We start from the raw sequence: 22,766 nt of genomic DNA, 5'->3' as shown, positions 1-22,766 counted from the left end.
TGCCATGCTGAAACAAGTATGGGTCTCCTAGTTGAAGTGCAGGAAAAATGTAATGCTACCCCATCCAGAGCCAATTGTCTGCCTCCAGTTTTTTGGAACCACGTATAGCTAAAAGAAGTCAGGTGTCCGAATTTGTTTATATCGTGTATGTATCTGTTCTGCCTTGAAGAACGTTAGCAAAACCAACCCCCTTAAAAAAAAAAAAAAACCTGTTTTCCAATCACCCGCCGTGTCTACACACGTTGCTGTGGCAACTCAAGTCAGTTGTGGCCCTTCAATGTGTGTCCTTCACAGCATGGTGGGGCAAATCGTGGATCCAAGTACGGCCTCAACATGCATGTGTGTGTGTACATGTGTGTGTGTTTCAGAATTGCTGTCCCCAAACTGCCAGCATGACTCCAGGTCTACAAAGGGGCCCATTCTCCAGCCTTGCTGGCCTCTCCGAGCTCCAATATCTCGTTCCATCAGAGCTTTACTCTGTCCATACAATGGGCTCCTTCTCTCTTATTATTCAGTCTATCAACCCCCCCACACACACACACACACACACACACACACACACACACTCACACAAATAACACATCCATTCCATCACCTTCACTCTTCCTGAGACTTTCCCTTGTGGTTTTTTTGGCACATTTTTCATGATTTTAAATGATGTTGCTCGAAGATATTTAACTTTTAACAAAAACGCTTTTCATACTAAAAAATTATTATCCCTCGTAATAAAAACGCTTTCATGTAGTTAAAGGGGATGCTTTTGTTGCCTAATGATGAGATTTTTCTTTTAATAAAAGCCAGTTTCTTTGCCTACCATCTAGATGTTTCGAGAGGTTTTCCTCATAACGAAGCGCTTCCTTGTAATAACAGGACGCTTATCTGGTTAGAAAACGTTTTCAAATAGAAATAAGCTGCTTTTATCATTACGAAAACTGTTCCTCATAATAACAAGACCCTTTTTTTTTTTTGAGGACAAGGCGGTTCGTTTATGAGAAGAACAACAACGTATGTATCTCACAACTAGACTTTTTATTCTACTAAAAACTGATACATATCCTGTTATCATTGTTTTTACTTTATAATAATGAGAGACTGAGGAAGATTCGGAGACCAAATCAGACACAAATACACTATACGGACAAAAAGTTTGTGGACACCTGACCATACAATGTGCTTTTTGAACATCCCATTCCACATTTAGTCCCCATTCAATTTCCCTATTTTACAACACCTGATACTTCAGTAGTTACTGATTACCAAAAACCTGATAATTTCTGATAGATCTGCTTTTCTGCTAGTTACGGTATCTTGCTGTTTGCGAGTTCAAAAGTAGACCTGCTTTTACTGTAATTATGAAACCTCCACTCTTCTGGGAAGGTGTTCCACTAGGTTCTGGAGTGTGACTGTGGATATTTATGCTCATTCATCCACAAGGGTGTAGATGAGGTAAGAAAGCCTGAGGTGCAGTCATTCCAAAAGGTGTTTGATAGAGTTGGGGTTGGATCTCTATAGCAGAACATCTTCCAATCCAACCCAAGTAAAGCATATCTTCATGGTGCTTGCATTGTGAACAGTGGACATGATGGAACAGGTTCAAGCAAGACATCATATGCTCTTTGTGGGAACAGTTTGAGAAGAGTCAGGTGTCCCAATACTTTTTGTCCATAGAGTATATCGGTCCCAAGCCCGGATAAATGGGGAGGGTTGCGTTAGGAAGTGCACCCAGCGTAAAAACATGTGCCGAATCAAACAAGCGGATGATCCGCTGTGGCGACCCCTAATGGGAGAAGCCGAAAGAAAGTATATATTTAATACATGCAGCATATTGAAGCTGATAGATGATGTGTTCTGGATATTTATAATGCTTTACAATTAATATGGAATTTGCAAATGATCACTGGTTTAGCTTAAGGCACCCTGTGTCAGTAAAAAGGGGTGTGGCCTCAAAGGAACCCTGAGGACCTGACAGTGGTTCAGGATGGGGTTCCTAAACATTTCAAGAGGCTCAAAATTCCTTCTTTTGGCCCGTTTAAATGTCAGCATGTAAAAGGCCAAGCTTAATAACGTCACCTGGTAAATATTATTTATGGGGAAGAGGCAGATGTTTTCACATCTGGACACTTCGGTGGCTATTTCCTTGTGTACACTACAGCTGCTGTTTCAGATTGACCTTATCTTTAAAACAAACATGATATCAAGCAACGACAGATTATTGCTTTAACAGTGAAAATCGTTCAATAGTTATTTTACTTCTTGCATGAAAAGCAAATAAATAAAGGGCGGATGGATGGATGGATAGTTACCTTTACACCTTTCTCACATTCTTACCTTCCTTCCACCACCTTTCCTTCCCCTTTACCCTTCTTTCTTTCACCCTTTCCTATTCTCTCTCCATTCCTTTATCAATATGTCTTTCCTTCAATCCTTCCTTCCATCTTTCCTCACACATTTTCCGTCGGCCCCTACTTCCATTTCTCACATTCATTTCCTTCCCAGCTATAGTCCGTCCATCCTTCCTTACTTCTAAGTGATTTTTCCATCTTTCTCTATCCTTACTTCCTGCTTTCCTCATCTTCCTCTTCCTTCAAGTTACTCCTCAGTTCCCGCTTCCTTTCTCCCATTTCTTCGTTCACAGCTTTCCTCTTTCCTCCCATTCTTTCCTTTCACCTTCTTTTCATCCGTTCCTGGTGTCTTCTTTTCCTCCTCCCTCTTTCATTCTTTCCTTTCTTTTATTCTTCCTTCAATGCCTTTCTTATTTCTTTCTCTGTCCTTTCTTCCTCCCTACATTGCTTTCGCAATTTGTTTTCTTGTAGTACCTTTGCTTTTTTACACTCCCTTTAACCTTCCTTCCTCTCATTCTTTTTGTCCCGGATGCTGCTTGCCTTCCCAAAAACACACAGACTTACCGATATTCACTTTTCCCCTCTTTTTTTTTTTTTTTTGCCTCTCTGCTTCGACACGCCCAATGTCTCTCGTTTGAAAATAAAACTCTATGTTAGAGCCAATCAGCTTTCTTCTTACCATCTACACTCACTTTAATGGCCATCACCATCTCATAAACACAAGTCTGCATCCAGTCATGAGGGGTGTGTGTGTGTGTGTGTGTGTGTGTGTGTGTGTCGAACAGAGGGTTCAGCTCAGGGCGAGCAGAATGTTAGAAAGGACAGAAGCGGTGACAGAAGAAAGACATTGTCCACATTGGGACGTGTTCATATTACTCAGGAAGGGACAGGAAGAAATGCAGATAAAGGATTTGCAGAATTATGTGAAATATAAACAAACTAAACTGCAACATTATACATTTTAATTCATAGATTCGTTTTTTGTTTTTGGTTAATCTTAAATTAAGCACCTCTGTTCTGACAGGGGCCGGAGCTCAGGGCCCTTAAAAATGCAAACAGAAGCTTGAAATGAAAAACTCTCTGCCATCCTCTATTTCATACCTTCCTTTTCCTTCTCTCGCTTTCACTCTCCCTCCTTCTTTCTTTCTTTCACACAGATCATATCAGATTTTCAAAGCTATATATATGTATATAATTCTTTCTCTGTTTCTTTTTATTTGTTTCGTTCTCCCTCCTTCTTTCTTTCTTTCTTTCTTTCTCTCAAGTCAATTTGTCAAGACTGCAGATCATATCAGATTTTCAAAGCTATATATATTACATACAGTATGTATAATTCTTTCTACCTTTCTCCCTCCCTTCCTCCCTCTCTTTCCCCTCTTTCTTTCTTTCAAGTGAGTTTGTTTACAGTGCAGATCATATAAAACATTTCAGAGCTATATACAATACATATATATAATTCTATCTTCCTTTTTTTCCCCCTCCTTCTTTCTTTCTCTTCTTTTCTCTCCATCTTTCATTCTCTTTTTTCTTCCTCCTTCTTTCTTTCTCTCTCCTCCTTCTTTCTCTCTTTTCTCTTCCTCCTTTCCTCCTTCTTTCTCTCTTTATTTCTCCTTTACTCTTTCTTTCTTTTTTCCTCTTTCTTTCTCTTACTTTCTCCCTCCCTCTTTTGTTCTCTCGTTTTCTCCCTTTCTTTCTTTCATTCCTTTTCCCCACCACCTTCTTTCTTTCTCCTTCCTTTTCATTCTTTTCTCTCTCTCTCTTTCTTTCTTTAATTCTCTCTTGTTTTCCCCCCTCCTTCTTTCTCTCTCTTACTTTCTCCCTCCTCCTTTTTTTTCGTTCTCTCTTTTCTCCCTCTTTCTTTCTTTCGTTCTCTTTTTTCTCCCTCCCTCCTACTTTCTTACACCTTCCCTCTTTCTTTCTTTGTTTCTTTCTTTATCCCCCCTTCTTTCTTTCATTCAAGTCAATTTCTCAACACTGCAGATTGTATGAAATTTTTGAAGCTATATATAATTTTTATTACTATAAAAAGGTCTTGAAAAACATTTCGACTTTACAAATGTGCACCTTTAAAATGTTGATAAAAATCGGGAGAGCACTCGGCTGGAAGAGCACTAAAGCGCACTAAAGCGTAATTTAGAGATAAAATCATTAAAAAGGGAAGAAAAATCTGATGCAGCTCGATCTCTCACATTAAGAGATGACTGCAAATCGCATGTCTGCTGTTCAGAAAAGGAAAAAGGAAAAAACTTGCCTCGGTGCTCGGCTTTGCTGCCGACTTGTACTGCGCAAAAAGGCTTTTTGTTTTCCTTGTGAAGTCGATCTGACTGCTAATATTTCCTGAAAGGCATACTGAAGCTTGTACTGAAGCACATGGCAACAAAGATGATCACGTGCCACATTTCGAATCTGGTGAGATGCCCTTGATGTGCGAACAAGGGCGTGCTTGTGCGCTTACCTACAGCTTTAATGTCATGTTCCAGCAAGACTCACCTGAGATTCCCTTTTCTTCAGTCTGCCAAGAAACACCTTCTGTGGATCACATGCTCGGCTACTATTTCTATACGATCCTGAACCCGATTCCTGATTCAGCATCACTCCTTCTGCATCTGAGAGCTCCTGCTTTTTCGTTTTAAAAACTATTATCTATTATAAATATGTTATAATCTCCATGACAGACTTTGAAAGCTAAGTGAGGGCTGATGATAAGAAACACTTTGTACAGGGTGTGATTACATCTGCCAAAGGGAAAAAGACAATTAAGGGCATGTCTCAATGGACTATTGCTCAACACAACAAAGATACAGAAAACGGGGTGTGGTGCGGGATTGAGACAAAGGTGGGTCGAGCTCTAGCGCAAGGGTTAATACTGTTATAGAAAATGAGAAAATGAGGAAGAAAGAAAGAAAGAAAGAAAGGAGAAAGTAACTGAAGCAGAAAAGTATATAGGAAAAAATGGAGGGAGGGAATAAAGGATAAAAATATTGAAGGCAGAAAGGAAGGAGAAAGTAATTGAGGCAGGTAGTAAAAGTAAGAGAGGGAGGGAGGAAAGGATAGATGGAAGGAGAAAAGGGCATTGATAGATGTGGGGAAGGAAAGGAGTAAGGAAAGGATAGAAGGAAGAAAGGATTTTGAAAGAAAGAAAGAAAGAAAGAAAGAAAGAAAGAAAGAAAGAAAGAAAGAAAGAAAGAAAGAAAGAAAGAAAGAAAGAATGAATAGGAAGGAAGAAAGGAAAGAGATTTTAAGGAAGGAAGAAAGGAAGGAAGAAAGAAAGTAATGAGGAAAGAGAAGAAAGAAAGGAAAGATTTTAGGTGATGAAGGAAGAAAGAAAGAAAGAAAGAAAGAAAGAAAGAAAGAAAGAAAGAAAGAAAGAAATGAGGAACAAAGGAATAAAGGAAAAAGGAAAGAGATTTTAAGTGATGAAGGAAGGAAGGAAGGAAGGGATGTTGAAAGAAGGAAAAAGAAAAGAAAGAAAAGAAAAAATGAGGAATAGGAAGGAAGAAAGGAAAGAGATTTTAAGTGATGAAGGAAGAAAGAAAAACAGAGAAAGAAAGAAAGAAAGAAAGAAAGAAAGAAAGAAAGAAAGAAAGAAAGAAAGAAAGAAAGAAAGAAAGATGAGGAAAGAGAAGGAATAAGGAATAGGAAGGAAGAAAGGAGAGATTTTAAGTGACGAAGGAAGGAAGGAAGGAAGGAAGGAAGGAAGGAAGGAAGGAAGGAAGGAAGGAAAAAGGAAACAGATACAGAGGGTCAGTGTTGTACATAACATGGGACAGAATGAAAAACAGCACAGTACAGAACAGAATTCACCCGCACACAGTATTGAATTGTTATAGTGGACACTCGTCACTCCACCCTGTAGGTAGGGGGCAGCACAGAGATTCTTTGTTTCACACAAATTTAAAGAATGTGTCCTGCTCCCAAATGGTAAAACAGATGGACAAAGGAAGCGGACATGAGACAATCTGACAGAAAGCAATGTATTAAACAAACCCTGACAGAATTATAAGAGTTTACAACAATGGCATAATTATTCCCCACTACTTCCTCTATTCAACCACTAAATCCCACCCATGTGGAGGAGGGAAAGCGAAAGAAAGAAAGGGGTCAGATGAGAAGTTAGTCAGAGGGCAGAGTTTGTCGAGAGTTGAAAGTAAGCTATCAAAGCCCCCTTTCAGAAAGCACTGAATGTTTCCCACTATCACAGAGGACATTGTGTCCTTGAGCCACTGAATGAGAGCTGAGTGTTTTTTTTAGATTTACAGTCACATTAAATACAGCATCAAGCCAGGGTTCCAGCAAGTCAACAAAACCTGGACACGTATTTATGGTGGATAGAAGGTAGAAAGAAAGAAAGAAAGAAAGAAAGAAAGAAAAGAAAGAAAGAAAGAAAGAAAGAAAGAAAGAAAGAAAGAAAGAAGAAGAAAGAAAGAAAGAAAGAAGAAGAAAGAAAGAAAGAAAGAAAGAAAGAAAGAAAGAAAGAAAGAAAGAAAGAAAGAAAGAAAGAAAGAAAGAAAGAAAGAAAAAGAAAGAAGGGAAGAGAAAGGTAAGAAGGAAGGAAGGATGGAAATTATAAAAGGGGAAAGGAAGAAAAAGTTAGTGAGAAATGAAAGAAGGATGGAAGGAAAGAACAAGAAAGTTACGATAGAATAAATGAAGGAAGGAAGGAGAAAGTTAGTGAGGAATTAAAGGAAGGAAGGAAGAAAGGTAGTGAGGAATAAAATAAGGATGGAATAAATGAAGGAAGCAAAGAGAAAGTTAGTGAGGAAGGAAGGAAGGAAGGAGAAAGTTAGTGAGGAAAGAAAGAAGGATGGAAGGAAAGAAGAAGAAAGTGATGATGGAATCAAGGAAGGAAGGAAGAAAGAGGGAAGAAGGGAAGAAAGATGGAGAAAATGATCATGGAATAAAGGAAGAAGAAAGAGTGAGGGAAGAAAGAAGATTGGAAGGAGAGAAAAAAAAGGAAGGAAGGAAATTTCAAGAAGGAAAGTAGGAAGGAAAAAGTAATGTTGGAAGGAAGGAAGGAACAATCTAGTATGGAGAGGAGATGGAAAGAGAACCTGAGCAGAAAGGAAGCAGGAGAGCAGAAAGCTGAGTAAGGAAAACTTCAGTGTGAGACAGATTGTGAGCAATAGAACTAATCATTCCTGTGCAAGAACAAAAAAAAAAAAGAGAAAATAAACACTAAACATGTGCTGGCTGGTCGACTCGATTCGGGAGAAAATTTGATGTTTTCCCACCAAAATCATTTGTAGAAATAACCGGGCCACATTCCTCCTGCTCTGTGAAATCTATTTTCACATTCTATACACTAGAATTTTAGAGAAAGCGTGAACATCAACCAAATGATGAGTTAATCCTTGCTTTCTAATCACATAATCTGTAGCAGAAACAGGAGAAAAACGAAACCTTCATTCCGGAGAGAAACCGAGTTTAATCTAAACATTGCTGGGGAAGTGCAGGAGCATGTCCAGATTAATCGCCTTGCAATAAACTGCAGTGATACAACACACCTACACATATTAAGACTAACCAACCCATAGTGTATAAACACAAGCCCTGCAGTAAATAAACATCCGGGCAGGAACATTCTAGATAAACATCACCATAGTGTAATGATACTAATGGCCAGGGTGGAATATAGCTTTGGTTCGACTCGTTTGTCATAATCTACTGCAGGATCGGCTCATCCCGGGTTGTATCCTAAATATATGCGAGGAATAAAACACTTTTAGGATAATCAGTGATGGCTGGTGAGATTTTTAAATGTTTCTTTCCAATCGCACATCGCAACATCATTTTATTCATGAAATAAATACAGTACAGGTCTCCTCTATTGTTTATTGCAGTGGTCCCCAACCCCCGGGCCGTGGACCGGCACCGGTCCGTGGGTCAATTGGTACCGGGCTGCACAGAAAGAAGACATACCTGTTTTGGAAAAATACATATTTTGGAAAATTACCGGCTTCTCTCCTCCACGTCTGTCTATGACTCACTCTTGATGCATGTCATGATGCCTCGGTCACATGTCTTACCTCCATCCGCTACCTTCCTAAAGGAGCTGCTCCGGCTGCTAACACATAATACATTACCGCTAAATTCAAACCCCCAAGCTCGCAAAATGAACAAAAAACAACACAGTGGATTTACGTTTATTATTATATTTGGAAAATACCAGTTTTTATGCCGGTCGTATCGTTTCGTTTTGTTGTATTTATCCGGCACACCTTAAAGGCCGGTCCGTGAAAATATGGTTCAACATTAATCATTAATAAGTGTTGGGGACCGCTGTTCTATTGTATTGGCAAGAATCTGGAGATATGACACAGGGGTTGCGATACGAAATTTTACGACTCATTGCGACATCGTTTTAGGATTAGGAACGAATGAAGGAAATAAATAAAGTAAAGCGGTCATTAAGAACGCACCACCATATGTAAACCTTAGCAAAAAGAAAGGAATTTAACCAGAACACAGTGGGATCTTACCCGTATCATACCTCAGTGGCATCAAGAGGCATCAAGTGGCATCAAGTGTTTTAAAATACGTGAACACAATTACTATCATTGTCCCTAACAAGGTAATTAAAAAAATCAATTGTCGTTAAAGACACCGAATATGAAATGGGATTAAAGATGATGATTGTATTATAGTGCAGATGGTCCCAGAGTTACGATGGGTCAACTTACGATTTTTTCGATCTTACGATGACGATAGCAATACGACGAAATTGTAAAAATATTTAACATTTCCTTCATCAGGCACAGGCAGCTAACCCTAATTAGTGTGTATTTTTTTTAGTGTTTCAAACAGCAATTTTAGTTATAAATGCATGTCTTAAAAGCGCCCAAGAAAATAAAGCAGGAAATACTGCCACAGTCAAAGCACCATCTTCGACTTACGATATTTTGGGGTCGTCATAATGTATCTCCATCGTAAGTAGAGGAATATCTGCATTAGTATTACCATAGCATCAGGCTAGTAGAAGAAGCATGATCTGAGCGCCAACTAGTGTTTTACATCTACAAGCTACAATCCTATGGAGGCAAGAAAATGAAAAATTAAGACTATTGGTGTACAGTCGTGTCCCACCTCATGAAGATTGTGGACCTTTAAAGAATTAGATGACGACCCCACCAACATCACGAAGCATCTAGAGATGTACCAGCGCCATATGGATCCCACTTCATGTAGCATTTGGACATCGGACCTCTTTGAGTGTTTGAAGGTTCTGGCATGGAGAAGCTGGTGTTGGATCTATAATGATCTCAAATGAGCTTTTTTATGAGTTGCTCAGTAGCGCCTCCTGGTTCCATAACCTTAAATGACTGTATAAGACTTTAGAAAGGACATTACTCATAATCTTACATCCCGGTGCTCATGTTAGTTCTCACTCTCCGGTGTTTTGTATTTGTATTATGTATTAAGATATATAATTACAATCTTGATATCACCCAAATGTTCCCTTGAGTCTGGTTCCTCTTTAGGTTTCTTTCTCATAACATCTAAGTGCAACCACAAAGAGCACATGTTGTTCCTGAGGTTTTTAATGCCATTTTAACATATTCCTGCCTGAAGAACAAACCTCACAAACAAAACCTTGCCGTCGGTGTAACCCTGCTATTAAGTTATACCCATAATTGTTTTTACAGCAGCAGTTAAACAGTTAATGCAAACAGTTAGCATTATGTCAGCATTAACAGGAAACAGTTAATGCTAACATTAGTGGCGTGCGCTTATGCTAGTACTTCCCGTCACTGTTTAAGTTCAGAGATTTAGAAGACTGCCATCTATTTAGCAGTCAGGATATAAACTCAAAACTGAACAACTGCCATAAATCTTTATTTTTTTTTTTATTTCAAATATCAATTTTGCGTTTTCGAGAATCGCTACGGTATCGGCGAGCAAAATGCTCATGTGTTTTCGATATTTTCTAACACCCCTGGTCTCCTCACAGACCCTATCAGTATAAATGCGAGATTTTGCGGTGTGCTCAATCTCTATGTGGACGAGTCGTTACTATAGAAACGCCAAGTGCTTTACATACGGTGTAAACCAGTGGATTGCTTCGATCTAGAAAAACCATCCCGACCAATCAGATTCGAGAATTCCAAAACGCAATGTATATAAGCCTAAAACAAGAAAAGAACTGTTGTACTAAAGATTATTTTGCTTCACTCACTGAGTATGTTTGACGGTCATGGGAGTTCAGAAGTCTACTCAGAAACAAGTGGGCGGGAAAACCGGCTGAAAAGAATAGCTTTTTTTCGACGGGTTCGTGGTGAAACAGAAGTATACAGACCGAAATCATGGCTTTCTGGTCAAGGAGTTACACAACCAAAGACGTGACTCAAGATCTCCTGTTTCACAAGCTCGCCCAATATATGCGAGCTTAGTCAAGAAGGGTCGCCCACATATATACACACACATCAACACACACACACACACACACACACACACACACACACACACACACACACACAGCATCCACAAAGAAGCCGTTTCTGAAATAGGGCATCTTCAGGGCATTGACTCTAAAAGAAATCCCCTGAAACACAAACATGTATGAGGGTTGAGTTGAATTGTGACACGTCCTTTATTTACAGACAAACACGTCGCTGTTGTCTGTTCGGCTGTTACAGCTCGGGCACAGTGAGGCCACTGTTTCGGTCACTACTCAGCTGTGTGTGGGTTTTAATTCGATACTGTGATTTACACTGTTTGCTTGTGGAAGTGAACAGACCAAGACTGTGGCTTCCTTTCAGAAAGCAAAATAACATATACAGAGGGGGGATATTGGGAATATTTCCCAATGTCAGATGATTAAATACTAATATATATATTTATTACTACTATTGCAATATCTAATATTTTATAATTTTCTTCTTTTTTTTTTTCACAATTCCTTTAAATTTGTTATTATTAATTCAGTCTATTGCTCAAATCTTCCGATTGTTTAATTGCCAATACATTTAGTGAGCACAATAAACATACTCTTATCTGGCAAAGCTACCATTTGAAAAGCAAAAGTAAATGCTGGATAAAATCAGGAAGTTAAGAATGACTTGTGGGTATGTTGTTATAGAAAAATGAACAGCTTCCGCTTGGATCTCAGCATGCTTGTCAGACATATCTTTATGGATGAGTGCTCACCAACTTAAACTCAACCCCAGCAAAACAGAACTGCTGGTCATCCCAGGTGATCCATCCCCAGGTCAAGATCTACAAATAACACTTCATGACTCTCTGCTCTCCCCTTCAGCCACTGCTTGTAACCTTGGGGTAACTATGGACAATGAACTGTCTTTCTTCCCACATGTCGCTAATGTTGCTCGTTCTTGTCGATTTCTTCTCTATAACATTCGAAGGATTCGACCATTTCTGTCCATACAGGCTGCCCAGGTGCTTGTTCAGTCTCTTGTCATTTCAAGACTTGACTACTGCAACTCTCTGCTGGCAGGTCTCCCCCTGAACGCTATTCGACCACTGCAAATGATCCAAAATGCAGCTGCACGGCTTGTGTTCAATCAGCCCAAGTTTTCCCACACCACCCCACTGCTGCGCTCCCTTTACTGGCTTCCAGTAGCTGCACGTATCAGATTCAAAACACTGATGCTTGCCTACAAGGCCAAAAATGGACCAGCACCATCATACCTCAGTGACCTCATCACATCTCGCACTGCACCACGCTGTCTGAGATTCTCCAGCACTGCTCGACTGGTACCACCTTCTCTCAGAAAGAGAGGTAAGTACAATTCAAGGCTCTTCTCTGTTCTGGCACCGAGGTGGTGGAATGAACTTCCCCTAGATGTCCGTACAGCAGAGTCCCTGATTATCTTCAAGCGACGACTAAAGACCTACCTCTTCCTGAAATACCTAAATTAGCACTTTCCAAGTTTGTAGAATTCAGGTTATATTTATATTTGAGTTTGTAATCTTGCGTACCAGTGTAGATTTATTCATTACTAGAGATTTAAAGCACGTTTGTACGTCGCTCTGGATAAGGGCGTCTGCTAAATGCCACAAATGTAAATGTAATGTAAATGAACAACATTGGTGTGAAGTACTTGATGCAAACTTGAGTTTTTTGTGTCCAATGGTGTATGAAATATACTGTAAGTGCATAAATATATGTAAACTATGTTGATTTTTTGTAAAAAATAACCCCAAACTACTGAGTGCTACATTCTCCAACACATCATACCATTATTTTAACCAATTTTAAATTATTAAAGAATTGTTTTTTTTTCCTACAAAGCATGTGCATTCTTGTACAGCAGTTCCCAGAAATAGTGACTAATCCCTGTTTTAATCCCCAGGTGCAGACGGTTTGACAATAATTGGTAAAGTAAATACCTGCACGCTGCCTATTTATGCACTTAACTGCATTACCGCCATTTACGTCGCAACTTGTTTCCAGGTATGAGACACCGAGCGTCCAATAGAAACAGATCCCGTTAATTTAGAAAACCGCACACATCAACGTTAAGTTACTGTGACTTCCTTCCTCTTCCAATGCCAAGTGCATTCTGCCTCACGCCTTTCCGACCTTAAAGGACTTTTCATCTTCAAAACAACTTTCAGGCAAAAAAAAAAAAAAAAAAACATTCACACTTTATGGCTATTTGTTTTATACGTCCTCTGTGTTGTAAAATCTCTAGAAGACATAAAGTAGAAGGACACTGTTCATTTTATGAGGGAAAATTGTTTTTTTTTAATGGTATATGATTTTTAAAGGCTTTTCTCAGGGTGGGATGGAAAGCTGGCTTGTGACTATGCAAGTGGTTGGCTGTTCATGTTTCGTCCTGCTGACTCAAGGGTTAAGAGTTCAAATTTTTACAAGAGTTTTGGAAGAATTACATTGAGATATGAAACAATGCTAGCATTATTGGTCGATCAATCATATCTAGGCGAAGTAAACAAAAAGAGAAGTGAGTGTCAGCCTGGGAAAACCCTTCACGTGCTAAAGATTTAACATTACGGTAAGGTTTTTGTAAACTTTACACACCGATCAGGCAGAACATTATAACATTTTGACTAAAGTAAATAACACTGTGATGAACTATGACACGTCATAGTACATCAGACATCTGACAAATCTAACAAAACTGTCTTGCCTGACAAATGTAAAATTTCCTCTCTTTTTTTTCTTTTACCAAACCATCCCAGAGAAAAAACTGCCCTTAATTTGTCCTTCAAGCCTATATTTCTTCATCTGCTTCGTTCAAGTGATTGAGAACATCAGCCAGCTGGCTGGCACAGAGAGTCCAACAGCTGCCTACCCTTTCCAATCTCTCTCTGGGTCTCTCTGAGGGGTAATGTCCCACATAAAGTGGACCATTTTTTTGGTGTACTATGAAATTAACAATTTGTTTTGTATTTTTTTCATTCGAATGTAAATTTAATTATTATTGACTAAATAGAACTTGGTTTAAATATGACAGAAATAAGGCTTTGATTCTGTTTCAAGACGAGATTTGATTTGTAATCGCTGTTTTTCCAAGTGTGTGTGTGCGCGACTGCGAGTGTGTTCCTCTCCACGGCTTATATTTACACATCATCCCTGTAAGTGAACTCAAATAGAACGTTCCATCATCCATCTCTCTGTCTGCGCCGCACGGAGGTCAAAGCCGGGCCAGCACCATTTTCCCTGAAGTTGGTATGTTCGGTAAGGTGACACGTCCAGGACAAAAGGCAGCCAGGCAGAATGGCTGCTATTCTGCTGCCTGCGTTTTGACATAAAGCGTGTGTGCGTGTATGTGTTGGTGTGTGAGAAAGAGAGAGAGAGAGAGAGAGAGAGAGAGAGAGGTAGAGAGAGAAAGAAGGCTGTGGTGCCTTTTATAGAAAGAGCTCAGGGACAAGTGTGAGCTGATGGAGCTGTTCCATCATTTCTGAAGTGCCTGGCAAATAGCATCACAGTTGCAAAGACAACTGAGGCGTTCAAAAAAGAGCCGCAGCACACCTCAGACTCTGTGTATGCATCATCTCTGATCCAGCTACGTTACTCGGGTCTGTTTTTGTCCTGAAATGTGTTGTATGTACCCCAGTTGTATAGTCGTAATGTGGAATGGATTACCACCCAAAGTCCTAACAGCTCATCGCTCAATAAAACATCAAATCGAGTGGTTACAGCATCAGCCGGGGCTGGTAACCAATCAGATAAGTACTCCTGCTGTGACAGTTTACCAGCTCTGAATGTACATAAGGAAACTGTTGGAAAGAATACAGAGAATTGGTAGTAATTATATTACAAACACGAATGGCTATACAAGATTAAGTTTGATTGTAGCTGCAATAGCAACCATCATAGAATTGGTACTGGTTTTAATGGTTATCCTGACCTTGCAATGTCCCTTTGGTACTGGAATTTGTAGCATTCTCTGCCTAGCATGTTAGCTTAAATTGAAATAACCAATAAAACACTGTTTGCTACTACTGGACACCAATAGAAACATTAGGACATTGAATGTCTAATAATGATTGCTTTGGTTTGACGATTATGTTTCAATAAAACAACCAATCAGAGGCACTACACAAAAGCATTTGGTAATTGTTCTCATTTAGCTGATGCTTAGCAGAGGTGGAAAAAGTAAGAAAATATTCTACTCAAAGTAAAAGTACTGTTACTTCAATGAAGTTTTACTTAAGTACAAGTAAATTTTTTCCCTTTTGCATTATTTGTATTTTTTTTTTTTACTCAGTAACAGATACGATTTAAAATGTAGTAAAAGTACAATACTTCAAACAAAACATACGAAGTAAATTACCGATTTCAAAAACTACTTTATAAAGTAGATTTACACAAAAACTACTCTGTCACAGTAACACAAATAAATCTATTAATTAGTAACAGTGATTATAGCAGAATCGCAACATATACATCGGAATTTCAGCGGCTAACGTTTATTTTTTGTTTAATTAGCAGGTGAAAAAAATGCTGCCCAACTAACAAACAGGACTTTAAAATGTGGTCATGTGGTGTTATTTTCTTCATTTGCATTAGACAGCAGTCTATTAAGCTTCGTTCCGGATAGAAACTGAGGCAGAGGATGAACGTATTCTATTTACAACAGTCGCAAAATTTTTAGCGATAATAAACATGCAGGAGTTTCCCGCCATCCAATTTAACAGCTATTGCGATTGACACTATCTAATACGATCGTTAATTGCACAAGTTTAAAAACAGGCTGTTAATGTTTAACTAATTTTAGAGAAACACACACTATTCCCCAATGGCAGACACGTGAAATGATCAACCTTTCTAATGCAGCCGAACTGTAAAAGAAGCAACTAATTCTTCTACAAGACCCCAAAAAACTGACCAGTTCACAAACACAAAAATCAAACAAAACAGATAATAAACCAAAAAAAACAAGACTACAGGAAAAAAACGAATCCATAGCACCACAGAGCTAACAAGTGATTGCTAGCAGCCCTCCATTAGCATGCCACGATTTCCTTCATGCTAATTAAGGCTTGCGCGCCTTCGCTTTTCGTTAAGCATGATAGGATGTAACTTTAGGTTGTTAATTGAAATACATAAGCAAAATAATTCGATTAAAATGCAATCAAACAGCTACATTGTTGCTAGCATAGCATGTCAAACAGTGGCCTAGCGCAACAGCAAATACTGAGGACAAATTTAGCCTCTTTTAATCATTTTGGTCTGTTCTATCATTAGTTTTAAGCCTTCAGTAGATCCAGAATTATTTTAAAGCAAGCCGTCTAGTACTAGCGTTTAATCCCTGGGTATTCAGAGCTTTTTGCTGATTCCGTTGAAGAAAATCTCATCTCAGCAGGCCTCCTCCGAAATCTCCGCCATCTGCAGCGCACGCCACTTTTAACATCATCGCCGTTAAACGTTGCTCATCAAGACCAAAGAAATTGACCTACTTAATCAGAAATTGCTCCTGTAATCCGGATCCTTTGGCCAATATTTCCATTACAATAGAGCTACACGGTTTTCAATGTTCAATATCGAGATCATATCCATTCCTCCCAATGATTTCACCAAATTTTGAGAGACCTTAGAAGAACAAAGCAGGTTTTTCTTTCAAATCGAAATGCTCTATAAGTGTCCTCGGTCTAAATAGTATTAATATAAATTCAAAATGCCACAATTGCTGTCGATCTCATCATAGAGGCATCAGACTCCTTGCTGATAGAATTAACGAGTCGGTCTGAAAGAGTGCTTTCATCTCTCCTTTAACCTCTCCCATTCTTGCTATACCTTTCTCGTCATTTTTCTAGGAAAAAGATGTGGCCACATTACATGCAGCAGTCATTCCTAGAGAACACACCTCAGGGTAAACAGAAAAGGTTGAAGAAAAGTTGGGAGAAGGTGAGAGACTTTGCCAGAGGCTCCGTTAGAGAGATGTCACATCAGATAGATGAAGACTGAGCGATACTTGAGCTGTAGCAATCTGCGCACTGTTGCCCAACAGCCTCTAAGAAAATGTGGTCTGAAGCCCAAACTATGAATTCGAAATGCCAATCTTTGTTCAGCATTTACTTCCAACTAAGGCTCCATCCAGAGCAGGCATTTTGGACCAAATGAAATTACAAGATAAAGCTTTTTCTGAGTCCTGCAAGGCAATATCACAAGTTTCACTTTCTCACGATTCCAATATACCAAATACAACATTTAAAGCCCTTGTTTATTGGATGGCAAGTTCAATGAGGTATTTAAAGAGGTGATATGCTCTATAGGCTCTATAGGACTAATAAAAAATGAAAGGAGCACTCTAAGGTTTGCAGCCAAATTAAAGAAAGTGTAAAACAAGTGATGCTAGCTTCTCTTCAAACTTCCTTCTGCATTTATGTTGCTATTGCAGTCTGGAAGTTGAGTCATATCAACAAAAATTCTATCTGGTTGTATCAAAACGTTTCACTACTCATCCAAGCAGCTTCTCCAGGCTGAGGCAAGTGTCCCCAAATTTGTATGCTCAAGGGATGTGGATCCTCCTCTCCCGGAATAGCCTCGTTATTGGACAAGCGGAGGTAAAAGTTGGGAGGGATGTGTCAGGAGTAAGGGGAGTCGTTTGGCTACCCCAGAGACAGAGAATGAAGAAGTGGATGATGGGGGTCCTTAGATGTAGCTTTTCTGATGGATATTTGAAGAGGTCTTGAACTTCTTAGGGATGGACATCCACCATTCCACCAGAAAAGCCACACCACACCTTGTCCCTTAACAAGACTATCCAGGGAAGGGGAGGATCCTCGAAGATGGAATCCTGTCAACTTCCCTCAGGCTGTAGAAGCTGCTCGGAATGAGTATTGAAACGTTTCGATCCAACCAGACAGAAGTCCAGTCAACATGACTCAACTTCCAGATAACCGCACAAGGATGACTACGAATCTTCACAGACACTTTGCTATTGTAGCTTGACGATTTTTGTTCAAGCCTAGTGTCCAAGTCAAGAGCGTTCACTCTGTAAGTTGTAGCTTTCCTTTAAGAGTCTAGAACGTTTTGGCATAAAACCTTGTTACGTACCTCTACAAAAAGAAGAAACACTACAACCAGAAAACCAGGTCAACCGATAAGGGTTTTTCTCTGGATGATGCTGATATTTCGAAATCGGGGCAGCCGATGGCCAATACATGATGTAGATTTTTTTTGGCCGATATGTTTAACCAATCTTTTGACTCATCTTATTAAATCTAACTGTTTGTTAATAAAAACTTATACAAATTAGCTTAAACATTTATTGACACAAACAAGCCTCTGTAGTTAATGGACTTGTTACCAGGTTTTAGTACCTGTGCCTTCCTGTAGCCTAAACTAAAGCTGGATGAAGGCTCACTAATAATACAATTCCAAAAAGTTCCTCGCGTTCTCTCTCCAAAAGATAGTATCATTTTTTACATTTTTTAAATGTAAAGCCTGGGACACATCAAGCCGGCAGGTTGCTTGTTAATTATCGCGTTTAGAATGCACAATTCGATCCAACGATTATATACTGAGTTGGAAAGCTTGCTCTTCAAAATGTTCCTGTCAGAAACCCAATAGGATTAAAGATTTGCAATGAAAACCAAGCTATTCAAAATATCAGATAGTACACGGAGTGCCTGAGATTTAGGATCATTTACAGCCATTGTGGAGACAATTTAATGCTGCCTTTCACAGAAAAGCACTCGATTCAAACTGGGTAAATAAAACACTGATGTATAGGTGAACAGAGTCAGATGAGGCTCTACATCAACTCCTCCCTCTTGATCATACGCACTCCTAAATACTTTGTTCATGTTAAGAGGAAATCAGAGCCTGGCACTAAACCACCTTTTTCTGATCTCCACTCCAGGGCTCTTTGCAGTTTCAAGGCTCCTCACATATCTTATCCAACCCACGTTGTGCTCCGTAATGAGCTGATGAACTAGATCAGATGTGTTGGGATTTAGGAGACCTTGGAGCTATGCGAAGGAGTGTATCTCTGCGACTAGAGCTAGCTTTAAGCTTCAAGTGGCCTGAAGGCCAAGGCATGCTTTATAGATACTTTGAAGAAGACTTTGAAGGCTGGGTTGTAGACATGTCATATTTGGAACTAAGCATGATATGTTTTTTAGTCAGGAGCAGGATCTTGAGGTTACCTCAGGAAAAAATACTCAACTCACCAGTTCTGATGTGTGTCCATGTTTGGGTTTTGTGCTCTGACTGGACAGTTGCATGGTTTACATTCAGCTTCGGAAGTAAAAAACACCCACATGTATCGTAGCTAATGATGCGTCACACGTGTGTCCACAAAGTGGGCTGTACGATCACGAATAAATATCAGTCCTCAATCGTGCTTTACACTAAAAAGTTTGGGCTAGAAAGAAAGCAGCCCTTTATACTGTAATGGAAGATTTTAGACAACACCCACAGGACCCACAGTGTTGAAACCGTCAGGGACGAGTAAACAGAACAGAATGTAGAGTAAAAGGAACAAACAAGGACACGATTTATCATCTCAACCATTATCATTAAGAATGTTGATCAAAAAGGGCACATCTGCGAGATTAAAACTTGCTTTGCTTGTATCATTGGTCTCTGTAACTTTTTTTGTAATTTCTTTCCTCGTTGTTAGGAAGATTCCCATTACAAGCCCATGCTGTTTTGTTTTTTTTTCTTATGGAGACTGACAGTGCAGGAACGGACCATACCATTGGAAGTGTAATTGCAAAATAAAAAAGAGAAAGGCTTAAAAATGGCACATGGAATCAAAATCCAGGTATCGACATTAAGCATTAAATATATACATCAAATCATCCGAGACATTTTAGGAGGGTTTTGGAATCCAGAAGTTTAGGTAGGAATGGACAAATACCATCTCAGGGTTAAAATATTCCCTCTGAAAAGTCTTTCGGTACTAAAATATACAGATTTTGATCGACAAATGAAGTCAAATGATAACCAAATTTAAGCAAATTCCCCAAATTGGCATCCCACCTTCTACCATTCAATTTCCTGTTAACACTTATGCTATGGCAGCTGTTTCCACCAACCTCACGTCTGTATGTTCCCCATCTTCAAGGGTAAAGTTCTCACCAGTAGTGTGTAAGAGATATCTCTGTTCTCTCTTGGCATAAAGCAACTACAGTATTTTGGACACGTTTCCTCTGACAGCTTGTCCACCGAAAATCATCTGGACCATCTGCATGCTGAAAGTGCTGGTGAACCTCAACCTCAGGTTTCCATTTGTACGATCGTAACAAAGTAGCTGATGTCCATGTGACATGGTCACGTGTCGGTCATCACGCGTGCCCTCGCGATCGAGTTAAGGGTGCACAGTTGTATTTAAATGCATGCACGTGCTTGCGTGTAGGTGTAGGCACGGTCACACTAACTAGATATACCAGTGTGCATGGGGTGTGTGTGTGTGCGCGCGCGCTTCCGTGCTCGAGATTGGAGTGTGTAAGGAGATGATACATACCCATCGCCCGGTTTGGGGGGTCTCCAGAGATTGAGTGAAAGCTTTAAAAAAAAGCGAAGAAAGATCCGGCCCTTTGTTTAGGCTCGAGCGCGGTGAAAGTCAAACCGACTTTGGGGGGTCCAGATGCGGTCGCGTGCTTTTTGCGTAGAAAAAAAAATCCAAATAGAAATATATATAGATATGTTTATATGCAAATGTTGAAAAAGAGAAAGAGAAAGATAGATCTGGGCGGTCTGACGGCGGCCTGAAAGATGCCCGGTCCTCTGCAGGAGAGAACCTGCAGCACGGGGAGGCGCTTCTTGTTCACTGACAGCCGCGCGTGAACACGACGCCCGCGTGCGACCGCGCGCCGACGCCGCAGCCCTGGCGATGCCGCGCGCGGCCGATCGCCGTTGATGAGGAAGAGGGGGATGCGGCCATGCCCGGTTGCTTTAGCCGCTGATGATGATTAGGATGGTGATGAGGCGGAGGAGGAGGAGGAGTGACGATGATGCGGACGGAGTGGAACACGAAATCGACGCTCGTGCACTTCAATGCACACTGATTCTCCTCTTTTCTCCGGTTTTTTTTTTTGACGTCTTCACGGCGCCTTCCCTTTCCTTCCTTTACCTTTCTTGCTCCGCGTGTGTTCGCTGCTGCTCCTCGCGTGACTCGAATCGCGACGAAAACGACGCCTTTCCGCTCAGCGCAGCAGCACCACCAACAACAGCTCCCCCCTCTCGCGCGCTGTTATTTTCATTCTCGCTTGAAAAGAATACGAGAGGGAGGGAGGGAGGGAGGAAAAGGGAAGGGAAGGGGCAACGCACGAGCCCCCGGCTCCTCCTCCTCTTCCCAGTTTGGTCCCTTAGCGTGCACACACACACACGAGGTGGGGTATGTAGTGGAAGCGTAGGGGCGCGTGCCAAAAGCGAGCACTTGAAGCTAGAGGAACATACAGGAAGTCCATTACCGTGTCATTTCATATGATCAAGAAAAGCAACATTTGCACCAATGATATCAAACCCATTTCTCTATTAGTGTCTGGAGAAATCTTTACTGAATTGCTGTTAAATAATAATAATAAAAGATTGAACATCTCTCATTTATTTGTCCAACAGCTTCCTCTTTTTTCCCCCTTCCTTCAGCTTTTTGTGATTATAGTGGGTGGATCCATTCATTTAAGTTTCAAGCTTTGGAAATATTCGGGCTGTGAGGATCCGGAGATGTGGAGGAGTTTCCTGGTCTGAAATTTCCCAACTTGATTGGTAGCAAAAGCTTCCCACAGTTATCATTTTACTAGCTGTTATTATTTATATCCACTGGTGGTGGTTTCCGTATGTTCTTTTCCAAAAAATGGGTTGATGTATGTGGGTCTACACAGTGCACATTGTGTAAAGTCATACGTGTTGACATAAGGGGACATTGTGTAGGTGTGTATATAGGGGTACACAGTGTACATTTTGTAGACACATATAGGTATATATAATGGACATTGTGTAGTTATATTGAACTTTTTGACATTGTGTAGGTGTTTACTGACGTACATAGTGGACATTATGTAGGTGTCTACTGATGTACGGAGTGGACATTGTGTATGTGTTTACTGACGTACAGAGTGGACATTGTGTAGGTGTTTACTGATGTACGGAGTGGACATTGCACAGGTGTTTTAATGTATGGAGTGGACATTGCGTACGTGTTTACTGATGTATGGAGTGGACATTGTGTAGGTGTTTACTGATGTACGGAGTGGACATTGTGTAGGTGTTTACTGATGTATGGAGTGGACATTGTGTTGGTGTTTGCTGATGTACGGAGGCGGACATTGCGTAGGTGTTTTAATGTACAGAGTGGACATTGCGTAGGTGTTTTAATGTATGGAGTGGACATTGCATAGTTGTTTCAATGTACGGAGTGGAGATTGTGTAGGTGTCTATTGATGTACAGAGTGGACATAGCGTAGGTGTTTACTGATGTATGGAGTGAACATTGCGTAGGAGTTTCAATGTCGGAGAGGACATTGTGTAGGTGTTTACTGATGTACGGAGTGGACATTGTGTAGGTGTCTATTGATGTACAGAGTGGACATAGCGTAGGTGTTTACTGATGTATGGAGTGAACATTGCGTAGGAGTTTCAATGTGGAGAGGACATTGTGTAGGTGTTTACTGATGTGCGGAGTGGACATTGTGTAGGTGTTTACTGACGTACTTAGTGGACATTGTGTAGGTGTTTACTGACGTACAGAGTGGACATTGTGTCCGTGTTTACTGATGTACAGAGTGGACATTGTGTAGGTGTTGACTGACAGAGTGGACATTGTGTAGGTGTTGACTGACGTACAGAGTGGACATTGTGTAGGTGTTGACTGACGTACAGAGTGGAGATTGTGTAGGTGTCTATTGATGTACGGAGTGGACATTGTGTAGGTGTCTATTGATGTACAGAGTGGACATAGCGTAGGTGTTTACTGATGTATGGAGTGAACATTGCGTAGGAGTTTCAATGTCACGGAGAGGACATTGTGTAGGTGTTTACTGATGTAC

General features: G+C 40.2%; 1 protein-coding gene across 3 annotated transcripts in view; it reads right to left on the bottom strand.

Moving 5' to 3' along the window:
• The window catches only part of mgat3b (beta-1,4-mannosyl-glycoprotein 4-beta-N-acetylglucosaminyltransferase b), a 54,244-nt gene extending 32,993 nt beyond the window's left edge, over positions 1 to 21,251 (bottom strand). The window contains exon 1 of one of the 3 annotated variants that reach the window (XM_046845634.1): positions 20,243 to 21,251. The gene's annotated coding sequence lies outside the window, so the exon portion shown is untranslated. The other 2 variants (XM_046845655.1, XM_046845645.1) reach the window with 2 other exon arrangements.
• Positions 21,252 to 22,766: the final 1,515 nt, after the last annotated feature.

Source organism: Silurus meridionalis, chromosome 1 (assembly GCF_014805685.1).
Source record: "Silurus meridionalis isolate SWU-2019-XX chromosome 1, ASM1480568v1, whole genome shotgun sequence".
Lineage (NCBI taxonomy): Eukaryota > Metazoa > Chordata > Actinopteri > Siluriformes > Siluridae > Silurus > Silurus meridionalis.
The sequence above is the reverse complement of the archived record's forward strand: the minus strand, read 5'-3'. Positions and strand labels throughout refer to the sequence as shown.